The sequence below is a fragment of the Triticum dicoccoides genome, chromosome 3B, assembly GCF_002162155.2.
Source record: "Triticum dicoccoides isolate Atlit2015 ecotype Zavitan chromosome 3B, WEW_v2.0, whole genome shotgun sequence".
Lineage (NCBI taxonomy): Eukaryota > Viridiplantae > Streptophyta > Magnoliopsida > Poales > Poaceae > Triticum > Triticum dicoccoides.
In genome coordinates this window covers 8507682-8513855 of record NC_041385.1, presented here as the reverse complement: position 1 = coordinate 8513855, position 6174 = coordinate 8507682, and the positions used below count along the sequence as shown (strand labels likewise).

The following is a 6174-nucleotide window of genomic DNA, read 5'->3' as shown; positions in this document are numbered from 1 at the left end:
ATTTTTTTTTAATTTTTTATGCCCGTTTAAAAATGCGGTCAAAACGGCGGGCTTGACCGTTCCTAGCTAGTGGTTGAATCTTGGAAGTTTTTTGGTGTTTCTCTGATTAAATAGATACTTATGTACCTATAAATGATTTTTGGAAAAAATAAAGAACAAACTACGAGGTAGCTACAGTTCAAATTTGACCCGCTTCCAACTGAATCGGTGGAAAATTTTCTTTTTCACGAGAGGTGGATCAAAACTTTTTTCATCCAACCATTTGGTCAATTGTGCATTAAATATGGCCTAGTATTTTATAAAAATGATTTGGTCCAATTTTGCAACAATTATTTGGTAGGTCCTTCACAAAAAAATCTCATTTGGGGCACTCGAAAAATGGAAAATGATTTTTTGTGCAAAGAATATAAAAAATCCCTTTGTCGATACTGTTTACTATTACAAGATGTAAACTTTTGCAGAGTATAAAGAACTCATTTTGAAAAAATATAAAGAATATAAATAATATCATTTGAACAAATATTTGGTAGGTCTTTTACAAAAAAGAACTCATTTTGAGCACTAAAAAATGGAAAATGATTTTTCGTGACCTATTTAAAAGGTCATAAAGTCTTCAAATTGTTTGTTGCGTTCTGATTGGTGTATAGGCATATCACACCGTTGGATGCTCCGGGATCCTACGGCGGACCTCATCCCCTCACCCTCTCACCCACGTAGCCCTCTCACCCCACCGTTCCAACCCTAGCCCCCACGCCCCCACTCTCCCGCACCCGCACCCGGTCGCCAAACCCTAGCCGCCGCCGCCCCCGCACCATGGCCGTCAACGGCGAGGAGCCCGAATCCCCATGCCTCCCAAGCGCCCGAAACTCTAGCCCGCGGCGCAGCCATGGCGACCGAGCTTTGGATCCCATCGACTCCCCCCCATCGCACCCCTCCTCTCCTCGCTGCCGCCGCCACCTCCTCCCTCGATCCAGTCCTCTCCCCAGCCTCCTTTCCCTGATCCAGTTCTCTCCCCGCCGCTCCCACCCACTGCCAACCTCGCAGCCCTCCTCACCACCGCCGCCGAAGTCGTCCCTCCCTCCCCTCACCATCTTTCCCTACCTTATGCCCTAGATCGAGTCGAGCAGGTTGGCCGACGCGCTTGGGTTCCGTTTGGTCAGCTCCGCACCGGCTCTCCGGTTGGCCTCCCGCCCGACGATGGATCTCCCGCCGCACTCCCACCAGGCGCTCTTCGCGGCCCTCCGATCCGCGGACGCCGAGGCCGTGCGCCGCCTCCTGGCCGGCGCCGAGGAGTCCGCGCTCTACGTCCCGGCGGACGCCGAGGACGTGCGCCTCCTCCTCCCGCTCTACGACCTCGAGGCCGCCAAGCTCCGCTCCCGCCTCGACCTCGATGCCTTCCACGTCGCCGCCAAGCAAGGGCACACCGGTGAGCCCCTCTTCTCGCTCGATTAGTAGCTTCCGCTGGGTTTTTTAGAATGAGCCAAGTCGAGTGTGTTGCAGCAAGTTTAACCGATTCTCGTTGGGCTCAATTGCAGGGTTTGATGCTTCGAGGAACAGCATGGAGTTCAACATGGAGGCTCCCCACAGCTACGGCATCTTCCAAGAGGACGTCCCGGTGAGTAGTACAATCCCCTTCCCTGTTCTTTCTCTCTATCTTTCAGACTAATTCACTGCATCATTTTCTTCCCTGGCCCCTGTATGCATGCGTCTGGTAAATTATTTTGTTTCCAGAAAAAGGACCTAGAATTCCTTTTTTCTCCTTTCATTCCAGTCACATACTACTGTCCAATTTGACAGATGATATGCATTGTCCATCCGTCCTTGGCAGCTCTGCTGCTAGGTGTACTTGTACCTGACTGTTGTTGCCTGAGAAGACAACACGAAACACCTATTAATAATGCTGTCAAACAAACAGTAGACCACCATCTACTGCTGCTGGGCACAATCACGTTGCCCCTTAATTACCTGGCCATTCTCTGCATCATTGCTTACCAAGCTTTGCCTACCAATAAGTAGGAGGCCATGTTGAGTTGCTGGCATTGTTCTTCAAACTAGATTAGCACTGCTGCTTTCCTCTGCCCCTCTTCTCCCTTGACGGTGTTCTCATCCGCCACAGCAGCTTACTGACACGGTCATTGGTTCTGTCTTTGTTTTGTTGGCAGCAGGGGAAGAAGGAGGAGGAGGAGTTCAGCATGGGGCCCCTCTCCATTCTCATGCTCAGCGTCGGCGTCTTCCCCGACGGTGACTATGGCGGGACCCTCGAGCGTCGTCTTCCTAACCGGGACCCTTGGTTAGTGACAGCATTTGTTTTCCACGACATTCAGACTTTGCTATAGTTTACTAAAACTGTTGTGGTCTGAAAAACAGTTTACTGAAATTGTTCCAAGTCTGAAAAACAGTTGTCTGAATCTGTTGAAATCTGAAACTGTTAGTGTGGGGTGTCTGAAACTGTTCTAATCTTGTAGATAACCTGTGAACAAATTTACTTGTGTTGAATAACCTGTGAACAAATTTAGGACTTTGGAGTTGTCTAAAACTGCTGTAGTCTTGTAGAAAAGTAAAAGTAGTTGGATGGAAATAGATTTCTTAGTCTATGTAATAGATGGTCTGAAGCTAGTTGCAGATTTCTTTCCTTGATTCAGATAATTCAGTAAGTCCATTTCATAGCATCTGCTGCTAGTAGAAATTATGGAAGCTAAAAAGCCAAATCAAGTTCAGTCATCTCATTTCACCTTTGCAAAGAAGATACTAATTTTCTAAACTGTGAATTTGATGTTAACGTCTTATATGTGCGTCTTATATGTCCATTTCATAACATGGTGCGTCTTATATGTGTGTTTGATGTTAACGTCGCTTGTGGTTTTGCAGGGTTCTGAGGCTGCAGCCTGGGCACCATCAGGGTATGCTGTTTCCCTGTCCTGTTTCTTCAGTGCTCAATAGTTGCTTGTGCGACTGCTACTAGTCTTTTATGTAATGCTAAACTAAAATGGGTCTAGTTATACTAATCATTCCATGAAACTTCAGTCTGATTTGTTGGTACTCTAATAGAATCATTGTTTGCTCATGCTCAGAATCATTGTTTGGTCATGCTCAGAATCATTGTTTTACATATGTTACTTGTGATGTTCTGCTGGCTGAGATGTGCATGATCTGGGTGATGAAGAAAATCGTTCGGATTCCCACTGATTTTCATGATTATTACAACCAGATACTTCTGACGGATCATGCCATCTCTTGGACTACATATGTACTCCCTCCGTAAACTAATATAAGAGTGTTTAGAATACTAAACTAGTGATCTAAACACTCTTATATTAGTTTATAGAGGGAGTACTCCTTTATTATTGAGCAAATACTTTCCTTTGATTTTTTGCAAACCTCTTAGCAGTAATTTTTGTATCTTCTTTTTTGTGTTCTGCTGGCTGATGAGATGTGCATTACCTGGGTGATGAAGAAAATCGACGGGTCACGCCATCTCCTGAAGTACATTTGCACATTTTTACTGCTTTAGACTGTCTGTACATGCATTCCTTCATTGGTTATGAAACTTATTGCTCATTGTGTTCTGTTGGGTTGAACTGCATGATTCCGGGTGATGAAGAGAATTGTTCGGATTCCCACTGATATTTCATGATTAGTGTAACCAGCTACTTCTGATGGATGATGGCATCTCCTATATTACATTTGCACCGCTTTATGACTGGCTGTACATGCACTCCTTGTGTTGGTCGCAACCTTGTTGCTCTTTGTGTTATATTGGGTCTTTTGCATGCTTCTGCGTGATGAAGAAAATTGTTCGGATTCCCACTGATACTTCATGATTATCACAACCAGCTACTTCTGACAGACCATGCCATTTTGTGCTCTTTAAGAGATTTTGCTCTGTTTTGGGTTTTAATTCATTCAATAGTTTGCTGGTGTTTATTTTCCTTTGAGCTTGTGATGTTATCAAAATATTTGCTACTCTTAATGGGTTTATCCCACTTGATGATCTTAACCACCAAGATCTCTGAGGCTCTTAGTTCTAGTCTAATGTTATCAGTACAGTACATCCGCTGTTGCCAGATTTTCCATGGACTCTGTTTGTTTACTCTGCTAGTGGTTCCAGCATGGCTCTAGAGTACATCTATTCACTCAGATTTATACATTGTTAAAGTGGAGGCTTGGGAAGAACTATTTTCTTTGTAGTAATAAGTCAGGAGTTGTTTGTTGCTTCAGTAGGGTGTCATACATTATAATCATCAGCTCATGTCGTCTGGGATCAAACATAGCTTTGAATTTACAAGAGTAAAGATTTATGTGAGAATTGCAAACCATGTTCACTTAGATTTCCTGCTAGTTGCATATCTGCACTTCATTGTACATACGTCGTGTTGGATCTCCGTCCAGAATCCAGATCCATAGCTTGTACTGCAACTAATGTGTCATGCATTTTGTGGTAGCAACAGCAGCTAGCAGGAGCAATTCTCTTGCTGGTTTGCATTGAAGATATTGTATTCTATTGCTATATCATTGTTTAATAAAACCACAGCATGATTCTCACATGAGTTATCCACATGAGTTTCCTTGTCCTGGTCCTATACTGCATTTTGACTCCTATGTTTCTGTGCGCGTGTGTTTAATTGATGTTGTTTCAACTTTGAACTGCTTCTGCATATACTGCAATTGAGATTTAAATTTGTGGTTGTTCCTCTTTTACAGATGCTAAAGTGTGAAGCCGTGAAGTGTGAAGCCGTGAAGTATGAAGCAAGTGTGTAGCCGTGAAGTGTGAAGCCGTCAAGTTCTACTTAGTGAAGAGTAGCATATTGTAGCATATATGTGTTGTAAAGATTGTAATAGATTTATTTAGTGGTATATTTGATGAATCTTTTTGATTATGTATGTGATCTGAAAACTTGTGAAATGGAAACTTGACCAATGGGTCCACTTATGAAAATAATCTGTCAATTTTGTACATTTCTGACATGTGGGACCAATTTGAGAGATGATCACGACAAGTGGGACCCATCTGACTAGTGGACCAGCTTGAATATATAATGGCTGAAAATAGAAAAGCAATAAATAATAAAAGGCCACGGGTCAATAATAAAAAAGGCTACAATGTTGGGCTTGGCCCATGAAGCCGACCAGAATTAACAAGGAAAAAATAATAAAAGGCTGAATTAATGGGCTCGGCCCATGTAAAACGCTGAATTGGACCGGGCTGAATCTTGTGCCACATCAGATTGCCACACTGGATGCCTACGTGGCCTGGGGGAGGTTGCTAGTGACCAAAACGCCACAGTAGGAATATTTAGGTTGTAAACGTCTTTGACCATTCCAGAAGAAAGGTCGCTATAGTCAGTTTACGACGGCCAACTTTTGACCTTCTATTTTTGGTCACAAAATGGTCATAAATGGAAATTTGTGACCTTTCAGTGACCAATAGTCGTGGTCATAAGTTGACATATTTCTTGTAGTGACATAGTAATGATTCTAACACTGTGACACTCCAAATTTTTTTATTTGGTTTTTATCAAAAACTTTGTGGTTTTTGAGGAGAGGCCATTTTAAAATTTTTCTTTTCAGAAAAACCTTCCACTTAAAAACTTCCTTTGCTTTGGCAAGGATTTTATTTTTTTCAAACTTTGGTGTTTGATCTTTTGAAAACTTCTTCTCTATTGGTTCTCTCTCAAATTTATTTTGGGAGTTTAATTTGTTTTCTTTTAAAATGAAACTCTATGAAAATTTGGGGATTTTCATATCTTGGAACCATCCTTGACTTAGCATTTTTTTTGACCATGTGGTAAAACCTCTCCAAAACCTCCCCTACACCTTGTGATCAACCTAAGTTATCTGTCCCAACTAATCCAAACAAGTTTTGGATTTTATTCTAATTATTTTTCCTCTCAAATCAATTCTGAAAATTATTTGGAGCCTAAGTGATTTTCAAAGCAAGTACTCTTTTTTCATTTGAGTTTTGACCTCAAACCAACTCTCCTGGATAGTCCTTTGTACCCACAACTCAGAACCATCTTGATCCACTCCTTCTCTTTTCAAATTTTTCAAAATTCAGTCTCTGCAAGTTTGGACCAGATTTGCCAAATTTGATGAAATTCATATCTACACTACTCCAAAAATTCCACCAAAATTCAGGCTACCTATGTGAGCAATGAGAAGCCACTCCACCAAGTT

The 6174-nt window shown here is 42.3% G+C and overlaps 1 non-coding gene and 3 pseudogenes across 1 annotated transcript; all 4 read left to right on the top strand.

The window, feature by feature from the left end:
- The first annotated feature begins 3148 nt into the window (after positions 1-3148).
- On the top strand, positions 3149-3223 carry LOC119282931 (annotated as a pseudogene).
- A 363-nt stretch (positions 3224-3586) lies between these two features.
- Positions 3587-3662, top strand: LOC119282939 (annotated as a pseudogene).
- Positions 3663-3773: 111 nt separating this feature from the next.
- LOC119282936 lies at positions 3774-3849 on the top strand (annotated as a pseudogene).
- Positions 3850-3934: 85 nt separating this feature from the next.
- Positions 3935-4017, top strand: LOC119282895. Its single transcript, XR_005138926.1, has one exon. It is a non-coding gene; the product is annotated as a small nucleolar RNA SNORD24 (small nucleolar RNA).
- Positions 4018-6174: the final 2157 nt, after the last annotated feature.